General features: G+C 42.6%; 2 non-coding genes across 2 annotated transcripts; one reads left to right on the forward strand and one right to left on the reverse strand.

The window, feature by feature from the left end:
* Positions 1–3,884: 3,884 nt before the first annotated feature.
* Positions 3,885–3,988, reverse strand: LOC112774668 (small nucleolar RNA R71). Its single transcript, XR_003189141.1, has one exon. It is a non-coding gene; the product is annotated as a small nucleolar RNA R71 (small nucleolar RNA).
* Positions 3,989–19,134: 15,146 nt separating this feature from the next.
* On the forward strand, positions 19,135–19,241 carry LOC112773523 (small nucleolar RNA R71). Its single transcript, XR_003188070.1, has one exon. It is a non-coding gene; the product is annotated as a small nucleolar RNA R71 (small nucleolar RNA).
* The last annotated feature ends 5,323 nt before the right edge of the window (positions 19,242–24,564 follow it).

Here is a 24,564-nt window from a genome sequence, read left to right on the forward strand (position 1 = left end):
GAAGACCTTAGGTAACTGAGATGGTACAGTGGGGAGATTAGGGGGGATATCTGGGAAGTAAGCTGAGATCACTTTATCTCCTGGAGAGAAGTCTTCCGTAGGGATCTTCTTGTTCCTCCACCCCCTTGGTACCTTCTTTTTTGTCCCTTTTGATGTTGCCTTGCTCTTGGTGACTTCTTCTTCTAAGGGGATTTTGTTGTTGTCTTCACATGTCTCTGGTGGTTTAGGTTCCTCCAGCTTTTCCTTGAGTTGTGACAACTGCTTATTTCCTTGTTCATCAACCAAGGGCTTTCCTAGATGGGCTGGTTATCCTTCAATGCTTGCTTCCTCTGTCAGCATATCATTATGATCATTGCTTGGTTCTTTGCTTTCTTGGTCTGCTTCTTGTGAGAGTTTGAAGACATTAAAGCTGAGTCGTTCATCATGGATCCTCAATATTAGCTCCCCTCGCTCCACATCTATGAGTGCTCTGGCTATAGCTAGGAATGGTCTTTCCAATATGATTGGGTGAGTGTGACTCTCTTCCATGTCCAAGATGACAAAGTCTGTGGGAAGAAAGTATTTCCCAACCTTTAACAATACGTTTTCCACCACTGATGCCAGGGCATCTTGGCCAGTTTCACTGACCTTTTCTTTACTGTTTTTAGGTTAGTTTCATGCATTTCTTTAGGAAATAAGCTAGTTTTGGGTAGATATTCACTTATGCCTTGATTCAAGCATACATTGTGCATTTTACATAATTTCATGAAGATTTTGCATAAGTTTAGTGACAAATATTATGTTGCATTACTCATGACTTGGACTAGAGCTTTGATGCACTTTATTGCTTGATTTCAGGACCAAAAGAAAGCAAGAAAAGGGGAGGTAACTTGCAAGGTTAATGAGAAAAGTGATTGCCAATAACACTCTCAAAAAAAAGCCATCAATGCCCACGTTAGAGAGTCACGTTAACTAAGTTAACGTGAACTCTAACGTGGAGAAGAGAAGTTGAGCCAACGTTAGTGACACTTAACATTGTCACTAACGTTGGCAATTACACATAAGTGGCTACGTTAGAAGCCACGTTACCTCTAATGTTAAGGGGGGAAGAGAAGCCAACATTAGTGACACTCAACATTGTCACTAACGTTGGCCTATGGTGTAAAGTACCACGTTAACTCCCACGTTAACTTGGTTAACGTGGGAACTAACGTAAAGGATGAAGAGTTGTCGACAACGTTAGTGACACTCAACATTGTCACTAACGTTGAAGCAACCACACAACCCCCAAGAGTCACGTTAACTTGGTTAACGTGGAAGCTAACGATGAGGAATGAAGGATGAGCCGACGTTAGTGACACTCAACATTGTCACTAACGTTGGGATGACTAAAGATGGCCACGTTAGAAGCCACATTAACCTAGTTAATGTGGACTCTAACGTGAGACCTGGGGGCACATTGGAACATTAGTGACAATGTTGAATGTCACTAACGTTCTCGAAGGATGGCAAGGGCCACGTTAGAAGCCACGTTAACCTAGTTAATGTGGGCTTTAACGTGAAGCAAGAAGGGGCACATTGGAACGTTAGTGACAATGTTGAGTGTCACTAACGTTCTCGAAGGATGGCAAGGGCCACGTTAGAAGCCACGTTAACCTAGTTAACGTGGGCTTTAACGTGAAGCAAGAAGGGGCACACTGGAACGTTAGTGACAATGTTGAGTGTCACTAACGTTCTCGAAGGTTAACAAGGCAACGTTAAAAGCCACGTTAACCTAGTTAATGTGGGTTTTAACATGAGGCAAAGGGGTGCATTGGAACGTTAGTGACAATGTTAAGTGTCACTAATGTTCTCGAACTTATATTCTCACTAAATATTAACACCCCTAACGTCCTGAACTAAAGTCTCCGCCCACTTTGTACTTTCTCTCTGCAAGTAAAGCCAAGCCCAAATAAAGAAAGGAACTGCTTCAAACTCAAGATCCAAAGGCCCAAGACTTGAAGAATCACACTAGAAGCTGAGAAGAGTAGTATATATAGGAGTAGCTTTGAATTGAGAAGAAGTTCTGGAGGCTGGGAAAAAGAGAACTACTCTCTGTATTTTACTTTCTTTGTAATTTCTAGTTTTATGATGTATTCTCCATCTTTGTTTTTATTTTCAAGAGCTATGAACAACTAAACCCCTTTCATTGGGTTAGGGAGCTCTGTTGTAATTTGATGGATCAATACTAATTTTCATTATTCTTCTTCTATCTTTCCTCTTGATTTTACTTGAAAGCTTTCGATCTTCATCCAATTGAGTAGTTATCTTGGAAGAGAAGCTATTCAAACTTGGATCTCTTTTGAACCTTGAAAGAGGAATGAAGAGATCAAGCTAGAAATGCTTTCTCATGCTGGACCAAATTGGGTTTGGATGGGTATGTGACTATAACCCTCTCAATACTTGATTTGGGAAATGCATGTGGTATAATCAGTGACCATACTTCATCTCTTCTCATGAGCAATTGACCAAGGAATTGGCTATTGATCAAGATTTGAGAGATTGAATTGCAAGAAATTGTAATTCAATCACTTAAGATTGCCAAGGAGATCAATGAGTGCATTGATTGAGGAAGAGATGAAAATGAACTTGATCCGGAGAATTGCAACATCTCCTAAGCCCAATGAACTCCCCATCTCTGATCTTACTCATTCTCTTTAATTTCTGCCATTTACTTTTATGAGCAAATCCCCCATTCCCATTTACAATTCTACAATTTATTTTCAGTCATTTACTTCCAATCCTTTAATTCTAGCACTTACTTTTCTGTTATTTACATTCCCGCCATTTTATTATCTGCAACTCTCAACCCAAATTCTGGATTCGCTCAACTAGAACATTCTTCTAATTAAAGTTGCTTGATCAATCAATCCCTGTGGGATTCGACCTCACTCTATTGTGAGTTTTTACTTGACGACAAATTCGGTACACTTGCCGAAGGGAGATTTGTTGAGAGACAAGTTTCCCCCCATCAAGTTTATGGTGCCGTTGCCGGGGATTAATTGTGCATCAACAATGATTAGATTGGAAGATCACTAGATTGAGCATTTTTATTTTGTGAATTTCATTTTTCTGTTTGAGTGATTTACTTTTTGTTTTAGATAAACTTCTTCCCTTCCCCCTCTACTCTTTTGTTTTTGTTTGTTATTTTCAATTCTGTTTGCTAACCCACTAACTGTTTGATATATTGCATCACCCACAACTAACAGCAATTCTGACACAAATACTATCTGCACCTATTTTCTTTGCTTGTACTTGTTGGTTGTATTACAGGGAGAAGAAGCGGGGCTTCAACTTCCTTTGATTCTGAACCTGAGAGAACCTTCCTTAGACTAAGGAGGGAGGCAAAAGAAAAACGTGTAGTTGGTGCTGAAGAAGAGGAGGAACACTTTGAGGAATACTTTGAACCTAACATGGAAGACAACATGGAAAACCATCATGAAGAAGAGACTCACAACCATGGCAGAGGAGGTGGAGCAAATCATGCTGGGGAGGATAGAAGAGTTTTGGGCTCTTATATTAATCCAAACCCAGGCAATTGTGGAAGTAACATCCAAAAGCCAACAATCCATGCCAACAACTTTGAACTTAAACCACAGCTCATCACCCTTGTTCAGAACAACTGTTCGTTTGGAGGAGGTGTTCAAGAAGACCCCAATCAACATTTGACCACCTTCCTGAGAATATGTGATACAGTGAAATCTAATGGTGTTCATCCTGACGCCTATAGACTGCTCTTATTTCCTTTTTCACTCAGGGACAAAGCAGCCAAGTGGCTGGAATCCTTCCCAAGGGAGAGCTTGACAACTTGGGAGGATGTGGTTAATAAATTCTTAGCAAGATTCTACCCTCCTCAACGAATCAATAGGCTGAGAGCTGAGGTTCAAACTTTCAGGCAACAAGATGGCGAGACTCTGTATGAAGCATGGGAGAGGTTCAAGGACTTAACAAGGAGGTGTCCACCTGACATGTTCAACGAATGGGTCCAGCTGCACATTTTCTTTGAAGGGCTCTCTTATGAGTCAAAGAAGGCCGTAGACCATTCATCTGGAGGATCCTTGAACAAGAAGAAGACCATTGAGGAAGCCATAGATGTTATTGAAATAGTAGCAGAAAACGACTACTTCTATGCTTCCGAAAGAGGGAACACAAGAGGAGTGATGGAGCTAAACGATGTAGATGCTCTGTTGGCCTAAAACAAGCTCATTACCCAGTAGCTGGCTGACCTCACCAAGAAGATGGAGAGGAACCAAGTAGCAACAATCTCATCTTCATCAACAATCCAAGAAGGAGTGAATGAAGAAGCAGAGGGGAGTCAGGAGCAAGCCAACTACATTGGGAATTCACCAAGGAAAAACTATGATCCATACTCCAAGACTTACAACCCTGAATGGAGAAACCACCCAAATATTGGGTGGGGAAGTGAGCAAGATCAAAAGCAGGTCACACAGAGGACGTCTCAACACCTCCACAACAACACTTCTTCATATGATTATCAAAATCAAAATAGCACATCTACTCCGAATCACCCATCAATTGATGACAAGCTTTCTAAGATCGAAACCTTCATTGAAGGAATATGCACAGACATTCAAGACAGTAAAGCATTCAGAGAGGAAGTGCAGTCAAATATGCAGAATCAAAATGCTGCCATCACAAAACTGGAGACACAAATCAGCTATCTGTTTAAGCAGCTTCCTAACCACAATTTTTGCTATGATGCCCATTCAAGCAAAAGGGAGGAGTGTCAAGCTATCACACTTAGGAGTGGGAAGGAACTGAAGGAACATCCCCAAAAACCACAAGAAGAAGGCTCAAATGAAAAGGAAGAAGAGCAAGATGGAATGCAACCCCCACGCCAAGTCTACAGAAAGAAAAAAAGATACCCCAACTGAACGTCTCAAGAGCTCCATACCCCCAGCTATTGAAGAAAAAGGAAGTTGACAACCAATTCTTGATATTTTTGGAAATCTTCAAGAAGATACAAATCAACATACCATTTGCTGAAGCCATAGAACAAATGCCACTTTATGCCAAGTTTTTGAAGGAGCTAATGACTAAGAAGAGAAGCTGGAAGAACAATGAGACTGTGATACTAACTGAAGAGTGCAGTGCTATCATTCAGCATAAACTACCTCAGAAACTGAAGGATCCTGGGAGTTTTCAGATCCCTTGCATTATAGGAGAAATCACAGTAGAAAAGGCTCTTTGTGACTTAGGGGCCAGCATCAATTTGATGTCAGTAGCTGTTCCGTGGGTTACCTGAATTTGGTGGTCGATCTCGGTCGAAATCTTCTGTGCTGGTCGAAACTGAGGTGTCCGGTTCGTGAATGGTGAATAAGTTTGCAAGGGTGGGTACCTGCAAGAGACTCTGATGCTTAAGTTAGCAAGGGTATTGAGCAGGTTTTTTGTAGAATCAGAGTATGAGTTATACCTGGGTGCTCCAGTGTATTTATAGTAGTTGTAGAGTGACCTTTCTAGATAAGATAAGTTAGTTATCTTATCTTATCTTTTTCTTTGAGTTGAGGTCAGCTTATCTTCAAGGGAACCGCCCTTATCTCTTATAGGCTTGGACGGCCTTTGGTCTTGGGCCGTGTTCCTCTACTTAGGCCCTTTATGGGCTTTCCTGTCGACTTGGCCGAGTTCTTTTAAGAAGAAGTCGGTCCGCTTGACCTGAAGAGGTCGGTCGCTTTGTCGTCGATCATATCAGGTCGGATAGCTCGACCCAGGGTATGAACAGTGCCCCTGCTTGAGCTCGGTCTTCTGCTTTGAAGTCGAGTTTTTTGTCTTCGAACTTCTTTACAGCGAAGCCGAACTCGAGCAATTTTGTCGATTCCTTTCTACGTAGAGCTTTTGAATGTAGAACGTTTTCCTCTAAAAACGCGCGCTTTTATATCAGCGCTTTTGTTCTTGGGAACGTGAGAAGGTTTAATGCCTTCATTAATTGGTTATTAATTGCCCTCGTTCTCTCTTGGCTTTTATTTTGAAATTCTCAATCAAAAAACGGTTTCTCTTCTTCACTCCTCTTCGTAACTTCTCCCTTTACTATCTCATTTTCTGTTTCTTTCGCAATTTCTCCTGCAACGTCTGTTCTGTTACTGCTTTCTGTGGGAAAGGGGCGATTTCCAGATTTCTCCTTCAATCTTCATAATTTCTGCTTCGAGGGTGGTTTTGCTTCTGCTCTTCGGCTTTCTTTTACAGTCTTTCTTCTATTTCTCCAGGTTCGACTTTTCTTTCTACCTTTCTCTATGCCTATTTTTGTGTCTGTTTTGAGAAAGTTTGGGTTTTTCTGTCTTTTTGCTGATCATTGTGTGTCTTGTAGTTTCTCCCTCTGTTGCTTGATACTTTTAAGAACTTTGCATGTTTTGTGAATACTTTTGTATTTGAAGCTTTGGAATGATGACTTTGTTTGATTCTGAAAAAGGTTGCTCCTTTGACGATTTTGGGAGTGTTCGATGTTGGTGCTTGTTCTCTGCTGATGATTTTTTGCTTGATTTCGAAAAAGTTTGCGTCTTTGCTGTTTCTCTACCTTTTGATGGTTTTCTGTTTGGCATTGTTGACGTTGACAGTGCTTTCGCTGGTAGACTGTAGAAAGATAGTTGCTTTGATGACTTTGCGTTTTTTAACTTGATGGACGAAATGCTTGCTGCTTTAGGTCTTCTTTCCTTGTTTTGAGAGATACTGGGGTGTAGGTTTTTCCTAGAAATCTTGCTTTGTTATTGCCTCCAAAGGATGTCCCAGGACTTTTTGGCTTTAGTCTTGGGGTTTTCCTTTTGTTTATCCGCCCGTCGAGATGTTTTGACCCGTGTCCGAGATGTTTTTTGAGTAATCCGCTCTTCTTTTCTTTTGTAGGATCTTAGTTGACCTCATGTCTTCCCGAAATAACGTCGTAGCGACGCCTTCCCAGGTCCCTACGGGTATGGCCGATTGGGTGGACTCCATGGTTCTCATGTGTGTCTCGCTGGTTGATTCTGAGTTTTGTTCTCAGCTTAGGCAGTTTCACAGCGTCTGTAGTAACTCTGGTGATGAGAAGAATTATGAGCTTGTTCCTCCTTCCTCTGACAAGAGAGTCTGTTTCTCGACTCGAGTTGTTGACAATCACCCTTTCTTTTATGCTTATGATTTTTTCTTTGGTCAACTCGGAGTTACTCTTCCCTTTACTCCATTTGAAGTCGACCTGTTATGGTCTTGTAATGTTGCCCCTTCTCAACTTCACCCCAACTCTTGGGGTTTTATTAAAATCTTCCAATTGTTGTGTAATAGTTTTGGTATTCCTGCTTCCCAATCTCTCTTTTTCTATTTGTTTGTCTTGACTAAGCCTGGTGTGGTGAAAAAGAAGTCAGCTTGGGTCTCCTTCCGTTCTACTCAAGGAAAGAAAGTTTTTTCCATGTTTGACGAATCGTTTCGGGATTTTAAAAACTATTTCTTCAAGGTCCGAGCTGTTGAAGGATCTCGGCCCTTTTTCTTGGATGAAAATGATGAGCCCGCCTTTCCCTTGGAGTGGCAGAAGGATGTTAGGGTCTCTAGGTACTCTTGGGACATGTTGGATGAGGCTGAGCGAGCCTTTGTGATTGTTTTAGAGGAGCGTTGGGGTCAGCCTCCCCATCTTGACACAAAGAAATTTCTAACCAATCCTTCTCTTCTTCAATCTGAACTGGGTATCTTGTGTTTCCTTTGCTGTTTGTCTTATGATGCTTGTAGCTGTATTTTCGACTTGTTTGATTTGTAGCTTGACTTCTATTTTATTTGCAGAGGCAATGAAGAACAATGAGTCTATGAAAGCTTTTAAAAGGGCACAGAAGGCGACTGCTGCCAGGAATGTTGCCACCCGGGCTGCTGGGGAGGGGTCTTCTCAGCCCCGCGAGAAGCCGGCCATGCCGAGCTCTCCCGGGGTGAAGAAGGCGATCCCGATACCTCGGGTTTGTTTGGTGGATCCCCCTTCTTCTTCTGCCGCTCCATCCGCCGCTCCTCCAAGTAAAAAGCAAAAAACTTCTGAGCCTTTTGACCTCAACGCTCCTGACTTCAACGCCATTGAGTTTATAGATCAACAAATTGGGCCATATGGTACCATTCCCATGGATGATGTGTCCATTCTCCATCATTTGGAGTTTGTGGCTCAGAATCATGTGAGGATGGGCTTTATGTCGGCTGCACTTCATCGTACTGCCCAGAATCTTCCTCTCCACGCTACCAAGGCGTTTATGGAGGAGGCGAAACGAGAGTTTGACCGGATGAAGGGTTTGAAGGAGGAGCTCGAGGTGAAGGTGGTCAAATTGGAGAAGGATCTCGAAAATGAGAAGGCGAGTTCTGAGGCGCTAGCTGCTTCCTTGAGGTTGGCTGAGGATGCGGCCATGATGCACAACGACAGCTATGTGACTTCTTATAGGGAGGGGAGGCGCCTGAGGGAAGAGCTCGACAATGCCTGGGAGGATTATGCTGAGCTCCAAGGTCAACTTGTTGGCAGCGTAACTGCTGCTTACGAGAACCTGAAAGAACAAGTCCGAATTATTGCTCCCGAGGCCGATCTCACCCTTTTTAGCTTGGATAATGTTGTCAGAGATGGCAAGATTGTCCCTGATGATGAGGGTGATGATGATGAAGTTGTTCCTCCCCTTGTGTCTTCCACCAAAGCGCCGGCTTCTTCCGCTCCTCCTGTTGTGCCTGACCTGGATTGCCAGATCCTGAATCGGGAGGATGGGACTGTTGATGCGGTGCCGATTCAAGCTCGCCTTCTTTCTCCTAGTCCTGATGTCGCCAAGAAAGCTCATGATGCTGCCGAGAAAACTTCTGATGTTTGTTGATTGTAGTTGGCCTGGCTTGTGGGCGTTTTTTGAAACTTTATTAAGATGTTGACTTCTTAGTTGCTTTCCTAGCAACTTTTTATTTAAAAAACAGACAAGTAGCTTGCGATCCTTTGGGTAGTAAGTGTTGGTGGTCCTTCGAGGCCTTTATAACTTTATATAAAACCTGCTGATGTTGAACTCTCTCAATTTGAACTTCTTGAGTTTTTGACTCTTTGTAGCTGTAGGGGTCTAATTTGGTTTTCTTGCTTTGCGTGTGTTCTTTAGTGCCTTGTGACCGACTTCTTTTCGTTGGTCCCCTGATAGGCTCCTTTTTGTAATCCTCTTTCTTGGACCTTCGTGAGGTCTCTTTCAGGGATTGCTTAGATTTTTGTAGTGGATCGACTTCGTTGGGTCGACTTCTTCTAAGTTATTTCGTAATCCTCTTTCTTGGACCCTTGTTAGGTCTCTTTCAGGGATTACTTTTATAACTTGTCTTTTGTAGGACGTCGACTTTGTTAGGTCGATCTCTTCTAAGTTATTTCGTAATCCTCTTTCTTGGACCCTTGTTAGGTCTCTTTCAGGGATTACTTTTATAACTTGTCCTTTGTAGGAGGTCGACTTCGTTAGGTCGATCTCTTCTAAGTTATTTCGTAATCCTCTTTCTTGGACCCTTGTTAGGTCTCTTTCAGGGATTACTTTTATAACTTGTCTTTTGTAGGAGGTCGACTTCGTTAGGTCGATCTCTTCTAAGTTATTTCGTAATCCTCTTTGTTGGACACATGTTAGGTCTCTTTCAGGGATTACTTTTATAACTTGTCTTTTGTAGGAGGTCGACTTCGTTAGGTCGATCTCTTCTAAGTTATTTCGTAATCCTCTTTCTTGGACCCTTGTTAGGTCTCTTTCAGGGATTACTTTTATAACTTGTTTTTGTAGGAAACCGACTTCGTTAGGTCGATCTCTTCTAAGTTATAGTAATTCCTCTTTAATAGGGTTGGCCAGACCTCTTTCCAGGTATTCGCTGATAACTTGGATTGACTTGGTCCGACTTTTTTATGTCGGCCAGTCTCTTTAAGTTATTTATATTAGCTATCCGTAAGACCTCGTCAGGTTCTTTTTAGATTGCTTTCGATAACTTCTTACATTATTCTGTGTTCATTTTTGCCGATTTGTAGAAAGTGGTTGGCATATCGAGCTCGTCTTTTGGGTGAATCACGTTTTCACCTTTATTGGACGATTTGTCTTTATCGTGGTCGTGCAGTGAAATTGTTTTTCACTTTTTGCCGACCTGTAGCTTTATAATCGGACGATGAATGCTTCAGAATAATGTGTCTTGAAATCTTTGTAGGATACCTAGGTAATATTTTATTCAAAGAAAAATGCAAATATACACATGTGGGATTTTTCTCATCCTCTTAAGTTGGGTCTGGGTCTCGACATGGTGCCTCATTAAAAAACCTTTTCAGGAAAAAGAGCGCATCCACTGGTGAGATCCTTTACCCTTTCTAGCTGTAGTACCTTCTTAGGTTGCAGGCATGCCATGACCTTGGAAGCTCCCGTCCGTCGAGTTTGGATATTCTGTAGTAGCCCTTCCCGAGTACTTCTGTGACCCGGTATGGTCCTTTCCAATTGGCTGCCAGTTTTCCCTCTCCGGATCGAGTTGTTCCTATGTCGTTTCGGATTAAGATGAGATCGTTCTCAGCGAAACTCCTTGGTACTACCCTTTGGTTATATCTGGAAGCCATTCGACGTTTTAGCGCTTCTTCCCTGATCCGAGCTCTTTCCTGGATCTTAGGTAGTAGGTCGAGTTCTTCCCTCTGAAGTTGGGGGTTTGCTCCCTCATTATAATGGACTGCCCTGTGCGATCCTTCCTCAATTTCTACTGGAATCATTGCCTCCGTTCCGTATGTTAACCGAAATGGGGATTCCTTTGTGGTAGAATATGGCGTCGTTCGATAGGCCCATAGGACTTGTGGAAGCTCCTCTGCCCAAGCTCCCTTTGCATCTTGTAGTCTTCGTTTTAACCCTGCTAATATGACTTTATTGGCGGCTTCGGCCTGTCCGTTGGCTTGAGGGTGTTCGACAGAGGTAAACTGGTGCTTTATATTCAAGTCGGATACTAGTTTTTTGAAGCCGGCATCTGTGAATTGGGTGCCATTGTCTGTGGTTATTGAATATGGGACCCCAAGTCTTGTGACAATGTTTCTGTATAAAAACTTCTGGCTTCTTTGGGCAGTGGCGTTGGCTAAGGGTTCTGCCTCGATCCACTTTGTGAAGTAATCTACCCCTACTATGAGGAATTTAACTTGCCCCGATCCCTGGGGAAAGGGGCCGAGAAGGTCGAGTCCCCACTTCGCAAAAGGCCAAGGTGCGGTTACACTGATGAGTTCTTCTGGTGGGGCATTGTGGAACTTGGCATGCTTCTGACATGGTGGACATGTCTTTACGAACTCTGTAGATTCTTTCTATAGAGTTGGCCAGTAAAACCCTGCCTGGAGTATCTTTTTGGCAAGATCCCTCGCTCCGAGATGACTGCCGCAGATGCCGCTGTGTACCTCTTCTAGCACTTCCCTGGTGTGGGAGGTCGGCACGCACTTTAGTAATGGCACCGATATCCCTCTTTTGTACAGGGTGTTGTTTATAATGGTGTAGTATTGTGCTTCCCTTTTTAGCTTCTTTGCTTCCTTTTCTTCTGCGGGGAGCGTTCCTGACTTGAGGTAGTTGATTATGGGGATCATCCAGTCTTAGTCCTGGCCTGTTATGTTTAGGACTTTTTTTGTTTCTGAGATTGATGGGTTCTGTAGCATTTCCTGGATGAGGCTTCTATTATTAACTCCTGGTTTGGTGCTAGCCAGCTTTGAGAGTGCGTCAGCTCGAGCATTTTACTCGCGGGGTATGTGGCAGATCTTGTATTCCCCGAATTGTTCGAGCTGTTGCTTAGTTTTATCCAGGTATCTTTTCATGATGGGATCTTTGGCTTGGTAGCTCCCTGCTATCTGTGATGTGACCACTTGCGAACCACTATAGATGTTGAGTTTTCGCGCTCCCACTTCTTCAGCCAGTTTCAAGCCAGCTAGCAACGCTTCGTATTCCGCCTGGTTATTTGAAGCCGGGAATCCGAACTTGAGGGAAAGCTCAACTTGGGCTCCCTGGTTGCTTTCTATTATCACTCCTGCGCCACTTCCTGTTTTGTTTGAAGATCCATCCACATACAAATTCCACTCTATAGGGGCCTCTAGGGCATCTGTGAACTCGGCGATAAAATCGGCTAGGTATTGTGATTTGATGGCGGTCCGAGCTTCATATTGGAGGTCGAATTCCGACAGCTCGACTGCCCATTGTAGAATTTTACCAGCTAAATCCGTTTTCTGTAGTATTCCTTTTAAGGGTTGATTAGTTCGAACTTTGATGGTGTGGGCCTAGAAGTAGGGGCGGAGTCGCCGAGATGTTAAGACGAGAGTGTAGGCAAATTTTTCTATTTTCTGATAGTTCAGCTCGGATCCCTGTAGTGCTTTGCTAATGAAGTAGATAGGTTGTTGCCCGTTTTCGCTTTCTCGGATCAATGCTGATGCTACTGCCTTTTCTCCTACTGCAAGATATAGTATGAGTGGTTCTCCTTCTTGAGGTCGGGATAGGATAGGTGGCTGTCCTAAGAACTTCTTAAAGTCTTGGAACGCTTGTTCGCATTCTGTCGTCCATTCGAACTGTTTTCCTTTTCTTAAAGTTGCATAGAAGGGGAGAGATCTTATTGCAACTCCTGCTAAGAATCGGGATAGGGCGGCCAACCTCTCGTTGAGTTGCTGTACTTCTTTCACGCAGGTTGGGCTCTTCATGTTCAATATGGCCTGGCATTTATCTGGGTTTGCTTCAATTCCCCGTTGTGTGAGCATGAAGCCTAAGAATTTTCCTGCTTCTACCGCGAAGGTGCATTTAGCTGGATTGAGTCGCATACCATGTTTCCTGATGGTGTCGAACACTTGGGCTAGGTCGGTCAACAGTGTCTGTTCGCTTTTCGTTTTAATTAGCATGTCGTCCACATAAACTTCCATGATTTTCCCGATGTGCTCCGAGAAGACTTTATTCATCAATATTTGATAAGTGGCTCCTGCGTTCTTAAGGCCAAAAGGCATTACAATGTAGCAGTAGTTTGCCTTTGGCGTTAAGAACGAAGTCTTTTCCTGGTCCGGAGGGTACATGGGGATTTGGTTGTATCCCAAATACGCATCCATAAACGAGATATATTTATACCCAGAGGAAGCGTCTACCAGGGCGTCGATACTCGGGAGTGGGTATGGATCTTTTGGGCAAGCTTTGTTGAGATCTGTATAATCGGTGCACATTCGCCACTTCCTGTTTGATTTCTTCACCAAGACAACGTTGGCTAGCCATAGTGGGTATTTGACTTCTCTTATAAATCCAGCTTCCAATAGTGCCTGCACTTGCTCTTCCACAGCCTGGGATCGCTCTGGCCCGAGCTTTCTTCGTCTCTGTTGTACTGGTCGAGATCCTGGATAGACTGCCAACTTGTGACACATTAGCTTAGGGTCTATACCTGGCATGTCTGCAGCTTTCCATGCAAACAGGTCGGCATTATCTCGCAAAAATTGTATTAGCAGTTCTTTTAGATCTCCTTTGAGGATTATGCCGATATTAGTTATTTTTTCCGAGGTGTCTCCGATCTGAATTTTTTTTATCTCACCCTCTGGTTGGGGACGGAACTCCTTTCGTCGTTGAACTCCGCCTAGCTCAATTGTGTGGAACTCTTCTCCTTTGCCTCTGAGGTTGAGGCTCTCGTTGTAACAGCGACGTGCCATCCTCTGGTCTGCTTTTATTGTAGCTATTCCTTTTGGAGTTGGGAATTTCATGCACAGGTGTGGGGTCGAGACTATTGCACCGAGTTGGTTGAGCGTGGTCCAACCTATAAGAGCATTGTAGGCTGAGCTTACGTTGACTACGATGTAGTCTATTTTGAGAGTTCTTGATTGGTCTCCTTTTCCAAAGGTTGTATGCAGTGGTATGTATCCTAGTGGTCGAACCGGAGTGTCTCCTAACCGGAACAAACTGTTTGGATATGCTTTAAGTCCTTTTTCTTCTAGGCCGAGCTTATCGAAGGCTGTTTTGAATAAGATGTCGGCAGAACTCCCTTGGTCTATTAATGTCCGGTGTAGGTTGGCGTTTGCCAAGATGATGGTGATAACCATGGGATCGTCGTGTCCGGTAATGATACCAGTTGCATCCTCCTTAGTAAATGTTATCGCTGGGATGCTGAGTGCTTCTTCCTCTCCTTTGACATGGTATATCTCTTTGAGGTATCTCTTACGAGAGGATTTTGGAGATTCCTCCTGCTGTGAAACCGCCATGTATCATATGGACATGTCTTTCTGGCGTCCGAGGTGATCGTTCTGTTCGTTTGGTATCATCATCCCTTCGTCTCTTTCTTTGCTCGTCATCTCGGGTGGCCAGGAATCGATCTAGTTTTCCTTCCCTTACCAATTTTTCTATGATGTTTTTTAAATTGAAGCATTCGTTAGTGGAGTGTCTTCGGACCCGATGATATTCACAATACTCTTTTCGGTTTCCTCCTCCCTTTTTGCCTTTAAGTGGCCGAGCTAGGGGGATTTTTTCCGTGTGGCAGACTTCTTTATATATTTTGACCAGTGATGCCCTAAGAGGAGTGTAGTTATGGTACTTCTTAATTTTCTCTCCTTGTCTGTCGTCTTTCCTTTTGGATTCTTTGTCTCTGTCACGGTAGGAAGCTCCCGATTTTGAGGACTCTCCTAGGCGAGCGTTTTCTTCCATATTGATATATTTTTCTACTCTCTCCTGAACTTCGTCGAGGGTAGTCGGGTACTTTTTTGATATAGATTGGCTGAAAGGTCCCTCTCGTAGGCCGTTGATGAGTCCAATGATTGCGGCTTCCGTGGGTAAACTTTGTATGTCCATGCATGTTTTGTTGAATCTTTTCATGTAGTTGCGAAGGCTCTCCCGATCTCCTTGTTTGATTCCTAATAAACTGGGGGCGTGCTTAGCTTTATCCTTTTGAATGGAAAATCTGGCTAAGAATTTCTTAGCTAAGTCGTCGAAACTTGAGATGGATTTTGGTGGTAAGTTGTCGAACCACCGCATAGCTGTCTTTGTCAGAGTTATTGGGAAGGCTTTACAGCGAACAGCGTCTGGGGCGTCAGTAAGATACATTCTGCTTCTGAAGTTACTAAGATGGTGGTTAGGATCCGTGGTGCCGTCATATAGAACCATATCCGGGAGTTTGAAGTCTTTTGGAATTTTGGTTTTCATGATTTCCCTAGTGAAGGGGTCTTGCTCTTTGTGTGAATTCTCCTCGAGATTAGCGCGAGGGGCTTTTGATTTGAGATCGGCTTCCAATTGCTGCAGTTTTTCTTCCAACTCCCGACGTCGCTGCATCTCTCTTTGTAGATCTCTTCCGATTTTCCTTTGTTGGTGGGTTTCTTTTTCCAGTTGTTTTAGGCGATCTAGGAGTGCTTCTATGGCCCCTGAATTTGGTGAGTCTTTGTCTTGGTTGGTCTCCGGAGTGTCTTGCAGCGTGACGTTCGCGTTTTTGTGCGGTGTTTGATCCTCCAGACCTGAATCGTGATCGTTGTCATGGTTGTCCGCCATGGTGATGGGATGACTTCCAGGTTCCCCGGCAACGGCGCCAATGTTCCGTGGGTTATCTGAATTTGGTGGTCGATCTCGGTCGAGATCTTCTGTGCTGGTCGAAACTGAGGTGTCCGGTTCGTGAATGGCGACCGGAGCTGGTGCGTCTGACTTGCTGGACTGGTTGTGCTGCTGATCCTTTGTCACCGAAGGGTGGGGGGTACCTGCAAGAGACTCCGATGCTTAAGTTAGCAAGGGTATTGAGCAGGTTTTTTGTAGAATCAGAGTATGAGTTATACCTGGGTGCTCCAGTATATTTATAGTAGTTGTAGAGTGACCTTTCTATATAAGATAAGTTAGTTATCTTATCTTATCTTTATCTTTGAGTTGAGGTCAGCTTATCTTCAAGGGAACCGCCCTTATCTCTTATAGGCTTGGACGGCCTTTGGTCTTGGGCCGTGTTCCACTACTTGGGCCCTTTATGGGCTTTCCTGTCGACTTGGCCGAGTTCTTTTAAGAAGAAGTCAGTCCGCTTGACTTGAAGAGGTCGGTCGCTTTGTCGTCGATCATCCCAGGTCGGATAGCTCGACCCAGGGTATGAACAGTAGCTATGATGAGAAAGATGAAAATTAGGAGGCTAAACCAATAAAAATGGCTCTACAATTGGCAGACCGGTCGTTCAAATTTCCTCACGGGATAGTAGAGGATTTGCTAGTAAAAGTAGGAGATTTCATATTCCCAGCAGATTGGAACATTAGTGACAATGTTGAATGTCACTAACGTTCTCGAAGGATGGCAAGGGCCACGTTAGTAGCCACGTTAACCTAGTTAATGTGGGCTTTAACGTGAAGCAAGAAGGGGCACATTGGAACGTTAGTGACAATGTTGAGTGTCACTAACGTTCTCGAAGGATGGGAAGGGCCACGTTAGAAGCCACGTTAACCTAGTTAACGTGGGCTTTAACGTGAAGCAAGAAGGGGCACACTGGAACGTTAGTGACAATGTTGAGTGTCACTAACGTTCTCGAAGGTTAACAAGGCAACGTTAAAAGCCACGTTAACCTAGTTAACGTGGGTTTTAACGTGAGGCAAAGGGGTGCATTGGAACGTTAGTGACAATGTTAAGTGTCACTAACGTTCTCGAACTTATATTCTCACTAAATATTAACACCCCTAACGTCCTGAACTAAAGTCTCCGCCCACTTCGCACTTTCTCTCTGCAAGTAAAGCCAAGCCCAAATAAAGAAAGGAACTGCTTCAAACTCAAGATCCAAAGGCCCAAGACTTGAAGAATCACACTAGAAGCTGAGAAGAGTAGTATATATAGGAGTAGCTTTGAATTGAGAAGACGTTCTGGAGGCTGGGAAAAAGAGAACTACTCTCTGTATTTTACTTTCTTTGCAATTTCTAGTTTTATGATGTATTCTCCATCTTTGTTTTCATTTTCAAGAGCTATGAACAACTAAACCCCTTTCATTGGGTTAGGGAGCTCTGTTGTAATTTGATGGATCAATACTAATTTTCATTATTCTTCTTCTATCTTTCCTCTTGATTTTACTTGAAAGCTTTCGATCTTCATCCAATTGAGTAGTTATCTTGGAAGAGAAGCTATTCAAACTTGGATCTCTTTTGAACCTTGAAAGAGGAATGAAGAGATCAAGCTAGAAATGCTTTCTCATGCTGGACCAAATTGGGTTTGGATGGGTATGTGACTATAACCCTCTCAATACTTGATTTGGGAAATGCATGTGGTATAATCAGTGACCATACTTCATCTCTTCTCATGAGCAATTGACCAAGGAATTGGCTATTGATCAAGATTTGAGAGATTGAATTGTAAGAAATTGTAATTCAATCACTTAAGATTGCCAAGGAGATCAATGAGTGCATTGATTGAGGAAGAGATGAAAATGAACTTGATCCGGAGAATTGCAACATCTCCTAAGCCCAATGAACTCCCCATCTCTGATCTTACCCATTCTCTTTAATTTTTGCCATTTACTTTTATGAGCAAATCCCCCATTTCCATTTACAATTCTGCAATTTATTTTCAGTCATTTACTTCCAGTCCTTTAATTCTAGCATTTACTTTTCTGTTATTTACATTCCCGCCATTTTATTTTCTGCAACTCTCAACCCAAATTCTGGATTCGCTCAACTAGAACATTCTTCTAATTAAAGTTGCTTGATCAATCAATCCCTGTGGGATTCGACCTCACTCTATTGTGAGTTTTTACTTAACGACAAATTCGGTACACTTGCCGAAGGGAGATTTGTTGAGAGACAAGTTTTCCCCCCATCAACCACCCCTATTGCTTGTTTTTGAGTTTTATCAGCCAGCCTGATGACAACATCTGTGGGTAATATCTCATTGATCTGCAGCCTCTTCACCAGTGATAAGGGCATTAAGTTGATGCTTGCTCCCAAATCGCAGAGTGCTCTATCAAACATTGTTTCCCCTATGGCACAGGGGACATGAAAACTCCCTGGATCTTTTTTTTTTTCATAGGAAACTATGGTTGAATGAGGGCACTGCACTCCTTGTTCATCACTATAGTTTGGCATCCCTTGAGTGAGCTTTTCCTAGGAAGCAGCTCCTTCATATACTTGATGTACGCAGGCATTGTTGGATAGTCTTGATGAACGGTATGTTCACATGCAAAGATGCAAACAAGTCAAGAAATCTTGAGTATATTCTCTTCTCCACAGCACCATTGAGCAGTTAGGGAAAAGGTGCATAGAGTCTCAGCAGCTCCTGTTTTGAGATTTCTGGTTCTTGGAAATCTTTTTCCTTCTTCTCTACTGAGGTATCTTTAGGTTGTTCTGACAGCTTGCTTGGCTTGTCCTCAGTCTCCTTATCACTTATAGTGACCATCTTGCAATCTTCCCATCTTACTTTCTTTGTTTCACCTCTCGGATTCTTCTCTGTGTCACTTGGGAATCCATCTGTGGGTTTGGGAATTTTTTCAGAGAGATACCCCACTTGAGATTCCAACCTCTTGATTGTGTCTCCCTGGTTCTTGAAACTGGCTCGCACTTCTTCCTTGAACACCTTGTTGTCTTGAATCTCCTTGCCTATGCCTTCAAGTAGATTCTCAATCCTTGAGATTCTTTCATCTAATGATGATAGGTCAGGCTGAGGAGGGTTATTCTGGCCTTGATATGAACGTGGAGAGGTGTTGTTATGGGGGTGTTGATATGGTCTAGATGTGAAGTGTTGGTGGGCTGCATTGTTTGGATTTGGGCATCTTTGATCAAGGCTTTGGTCTTGTTGATTTCCCCACCCAAAGTTTGGGTGATTCCTCCATCCAGGGTTGTAGGTCTTGGAGTATGGATCATGGTTTTGCCTAGGTGAATTCCCAATGTAGTTGGCTTGCTTCTGAGTACCCTCTTCTTCTTCATTCACTCCTTCTTGGGTTGTTGATGAAGTGGAGATTGCTGCTATTTGGTTCCTCTCCATCTTCTTGGTGAGGTCAGCTAGCTGCTGGGTAATGAGCTTGTTTTGGGCCAGCAGAGCATCTACATTGTTTAGCTCCATTACTCCTCTTGTGTTCCCTCTTTCGGAGGCATAGAAGTAGTCATTCTCTGCTACAGTTTCAATGACATCTATGGCCTCCTCAATGGTCTTCTTCTTGTTCAAAGATCCTCCAGATGAATGGTCTACGGCCTTCTTTGATTCATAAGAGAGCCCTTCATAGAAAATGTACAGCTGCACCCATTCATTGAACATATCTGGTGGGCACCTCCTCGTTAGGTCTTTAAACCTCTCCCATGCTTCATACAGAGTCTCACCATCTTGTTGCCTGAAAGTTTGGACCTCAACTCTCAGCCTATTGATTCGTTGAGGTGGGTAAAATCTTGCTAAGAATTTGTTCACCACATCTTCCCAAGTTGTCAAGCTCTCCTTTGGGAAAGACTCCAGCCACTTGGCTGCCTTATCCTTGAGTGAGAATGGAAACAAGAGCAGTCTATAGGCGTCAGGATGAACACCATTAGACTTCACTGTGTCACATATTCTCAGGAAGGTGGTTAGATGCTGATTGGGGTCTTCTTGGACACTTCCTCCGAACGAACAGTTGTTCTGAACAAGCGTGATGAGCTGTGGTTTTAGTTCAAAATTGTTGGCATGGATGGTTGGCTTTTGAATGCTACTTCCACAGTTTCCTGGGTTTGGATTGATGTAAGAGCCTAAAACTCTTCTATCCTCCCCAGCATGATTTGCTCGACCTCTTCTGCCATGGTTGTGAGTCTCTTCTTCATGATGGTTTTCCATGTTTTCTTCCATGTTTGGTTCAAAGTATTCCTCAAAGTGTTCCTCCTCTACTTCAGCACCAACTACACATTTTCTCTTGCCTCCCTCCTTAGTCTAAGGAAGGTTCTCTCAGGTTCAAAATCAAAGGAAATTGAAGCCCCGCTTCTTCTCCCTGTCATACAACCAACAAGTACAAGCAAAGAGAATAGGTGCAGAAAGTATATATGTCAGAATTACTGTTAGTGTGAGTGATGCAATATATCAAACAGTTAGTGGGTTAATGAGATAAATGGTAAATAACAAAGAAAAAGTAGGGGGAAGGGAAGAAATTAACTAAAACAGAAAGTAAATGACTCAAACAGAAAATTAAATCAAACAAAACAAAAATGCTCAATCTAGTTATCCTCCAATTTAATCATTGTTGATGCACAATTAATCCCCGACAACGGCACCATAAACTTGATTCACGGAAAACTTGTCTCTCAACAAATTTCCTTCGGCAAGTGTATCGAATTTGTCGTCAAGTAAAAACTCACAATAGAGTGAGGTCGAATCCCACAAGGATTGATTGATCAAGCAACTTTAATTAGAGGAATGTTCTAGTTGAACGAATCCAGGATTTGAGTTTAGAATTGCAGAAAATAAAATGGCGGGAAGGTAAATGACAGAAAAAGTAAATGCTAGAATTAAAGAACTGAAAGTAAATGACTGAAAGAAAATTGCAGAATTGTAAATGGGAATGGGGGAATTGCTCATAAAAGTAAGTAACAGAAATTAAAGAGAATGGGTAAGATCAGAAATGGGGGGTTCATTGGGCTTAGGAGATGTTGCATTCTCCGGATCAATTTCATTTTCATCTCTTCCTCAATCAATGCACTCATTGATCTCCTTGGCAGTCTTAAGTGATTGAATTACAATTTCTTGTAATTCAATCTCTCAAATCTTGATCAATAGCCAATTCCTTGGTAAATTGCTCATGAGAAGAGATGAAGTATGGTCACTGATTATACCACATGCATTTCCCAAATCAAGTGTTGAGAGGATTATAGTCACATATCCATCCAAATCCAATTTGGTCCAGCATGAGAAAGTATTTCTAGCATGATCTCTTCATTCCTCTTTCAAGGTTCAGAAGAGATCCAAGTATGAATAGCTTCTTTTCCAAGATATCTACCCAATTGGATGAAGATCGAAAGCTTTCAAGTAAAATCAAGAGAAAAGAGAGAAGAAGAATAGTGAAAACTAGTATTGATCCATAAAATTACAACAGAGCTCCCTAACCCAATGAAAGGGGTTTAGTTGTTCATAGCTCTGGAAAATGAAAACAAAGATGGAGAATACATGATGAAACTAGAAGTACAGAGAAAGTAAAATACAGAGAGTAGTTCTATGCCAAGAGGCTCCCTATAATTTCCAACTCCCAAAATAATTCAAAGCTACTTCTATATATACTACTCTTCTGTTCTTCTAGTTGATTCTTCAAGTCTTGGGTATGGGCCTTTGGATCTTGAGTTTGAAGCAGTTTTCTTCTTCATTGGGCTTAGCTTTACTTGCAGAGAGAAAGTGTGAACTGGGCAGAGACTTTTAGCTCAGGAAGTTAGTGGTGTTAACGTTCAGTGAAAATGTGGGTTCGAGAACGTTAGTGACAATCACCTTTTTGACTAACATTCCTCACCAAAGTTAAGAGCCATGTTAACCTCAACGTTAGTGGCAAAAACGTTGCCACTAACGTTTCCACTATGTCCTTCGCACACGTTATTGGGACTCAACTTTCCCAATAACGTTTAGGATTCTCCCCCTTCCCTACGTTAGAATCCACGTTAACTTAGTTAACCTAGCTCTTTTAACGTAGGCTTGCCAACCTTCGAGAACGTTAGTGACACTTACCATTGTCACTAACGTTCCAATGTGCCCCTAATTCTCACGTTAGAGTCCACGTTAACTAGGTTAACGTGGCTTCTAACGTGGCCATGCTAGCTATCTCCAACGTTAGTGACAAAGTTGAGTGTCACTAACGTTGGCTCAACATTCCCTTATCCACGTTAGCTTCCACGTTAACTAAGTTAACGTGGGAGTTAACATGGCTCATGGTGGCATGTGTGGGCTCCTTCCAATGTTAGTGACAATGTTGGGTGTCACTAACGTTGGCGTCACCTCCCTTCTTCACGTTAACTTCCACGTTAACTAAGTTAACGTGGGAGTTAACGTGGCTTATTGGGGCTTGTGTGGGTTCCTTCCAACGTTAGTGACAATGTTTGGTGTCACTAACGTTGTCGACCACCTTGTTTCCTCACGTTAGCTTCCACGTTAACTAGGTTAACGTGGGAGTTAAGGTGGCTTAATGTGACTTGGCCAACGTTAGTGATAATGTTGAATGTCACTAATGTTGGCTTCCCCCCTTTCTTCTTAACGTTAGAGGCCACGTTAACTAAGTTAACGTGGTGACTAACGTGGCCACTTACGAGCTTGGTCCAACGTTAGTGATAATGTTAAGTGTCACTAACGTTGGCTCTATTTCCTTTCTTCCACGTTAGAGTTCACGTTAACTTAGTTAACGTGACTCTTAACGTGGGCAATGATGGCTTCGAGAGCGTTATTGGCAATGACTTTTCTCATTAACTTTGCAAGTTACTCCCATTCCACGTTAGTGTCAATGTTAGTGTAACTAACTTTGCCACTAATGTGGTTCTTCTTTGCTTCCTTTGTCCTGAAATCAAGCAATAAAGTGCATCAAAGTTCTAGTTCAATTAATGGGAAATGCAACATTCAATTTGTCCTTAAATTCATGCAAAATCCTCATGAAATCATGTAAAGTGCACAATGTATTCTTGAATCAGGATGTAAGTGCATCAATATTCTATGATAGTCTGTCTAAATTAGCTTAGATGTCATTGGATACCTCTGCAGGTGGATCCATTCACCTAAAGAAAACGCCTGCAAAAGCTCAAGAACTCATTGACATGGTTGCTAACAACCAGTTTATGTACACTTCTGAGAGGAATCCTGTGAGTAATAGGACGCCTCAGAAGAAGGGAGTTCTTGAAATTGATACTCTGAATGCCATATTGGCTCAGAATAAAATATTGACTCAGCAAGTCAATATGATTTCTCAGAGTCTGAATGGAATGCAAGCTGCATCCAATAGTACTCAAGAGGCATCTTCTGAAGAAAAAGCTTATGATCCTGAAAACCCTGCAATAGCAGAGGTGAATTACATGGGTGAACCATATGGAAACACCTATAATCCCTCATGGAGAAATCACCCAAATCTCTCATGGAAGGATCAACAAAAGCCTCAACAAGGCTTTAATAATGGTGGAAGAAATAGGTTTAACAGTAGTAAACCTTTTCCATCATCCACTCAGCAACAGACAGAGAATTCTGAGCAGAATCCATCTAGCTTAGCAAATTTAGTCTCTGATCTATCTAAGGCCACTCTGAGTTTCATGAATGAAACAAGGTCCTCCATTAGAAACTTGGAGGCACAAGTAGGCCAACTGAGTAAGAAGATCACTGAAACTCCTCCTAGTACTCTCCCAAGTAATACAGAAGAGAATCCAAAGAGAGACTGCAAGGCCATTGACATAACCATCATGGCCGAATTCAAGAAGGAAGGGGAGGACGTGAATCCCAAAGAGGAAGACCTCTTGGGACGTCCAGTGATCAATAAGGAGTTTCCCTCTGAGGAACCAAATGAATCTGAGGCTCATATAGAGACCATAGAGATTCCATTAAACCTCCTTACGCCATTCATGAGCTCTGATGAGTATTCCTCTTCTGAAGAGAATGAGGATGTTACTGAAGAGCAAGTTGCCAAGTTCCTTGGTGCAATCATGAAGCTGAATGCTAATTTATTTGGTAATGAGACTTGGGGAGATGAACCTCCTCTGTTTACTAATGAACTAAATGCATTGGATCAACTGAGATTGCCTCAGAAGAAACTGGATCCTGGAAAGTTCCTAATACCTTGTACCATAGGCACCATGACCTTTGAGAAGGCTCTATATGACCTTGGGTCAGGAATAAACCTCATGCCACTCTCTGTAATGGAGAAACTGGGAATCTTTGAGGTGCAAGCTGCTAGAACCTCATTAGAGATGGCAGACAATTCCAAAAAATAGGCTTATGGACAAGTAGAGGACATGCTAGTAAAGGTTGAAGGCCTTTACATCCCTGCTGATTTCATAATCCTAGACACTGGAAAGGATGAGGATGAATCCATCATCTTTAGAAGACCATTCCTAGCCACAGCAAGAGCTGTGATTGATGTTGACAGAGGTGAACTAGTCCTTCAATTGAATGAGGACTCCCTTATGTTTAAAACTCAAGAACATCCTTCTGTAAACATGGAAAAGAGGCACAGTAAGCTTCTCTCAAAACAGAGTCAACTAGAACTCCCACAGTAAAACTCTAAGTTTGGTGTTGGGAGGCCTCAGCCAAACTCTAAGTTTGGTGTTGAACTCCCATATCCAAACTCTAATTTTGGTGTTGGGAGTCTATAAAATTGACCTGATCACCTGTGTGGAGCCATGAGAGCCCGCTATGAAGCTATTGACATTAAAGAAGCGCTTGTTGGGAGGCAACCCAATTTTTATTTATCTAATTTTATTTTTATTTTATTGTTCTTTCATGTTTTATTAGGTTCATGATCATGTGGAGTCACAAAATAAATAGAAAAATTAAAAACAGAATCAAAAATAGCAGAAGAAAAATCACACCCTGGAGGAAGAGTTTACTGGCATTTAAACGCCAGTAAGGAGCATCTGGCTGGCGTTCAACACCAGAACAGAGCATGGATCTGGCACTGAACGCCAGAAACAAGCATAGAACTGGCGTTCAACACCAGAAACATGCTGCATCTGGGCGTTGAACGCCCAGAACAAGCATCAGTTCGGCGTTTAAA

This window comes from Arachis hypogaea, chromosome 18, assembly GCF_003086295.3.
Source record: "Arachis hypogaea cultivar Tifrunner chromosome 18, arahy.Tifrunner.gnm2.J5K5, whole genome shotgun sequence".
In the NCBI taxonomy this organism is placed as follows: Eukaryota; Viridiplantae; Streptophyta; class Magnoliopsida; order Fabales; family Fabaceae; genus Arachis; species Arachis hypogaea.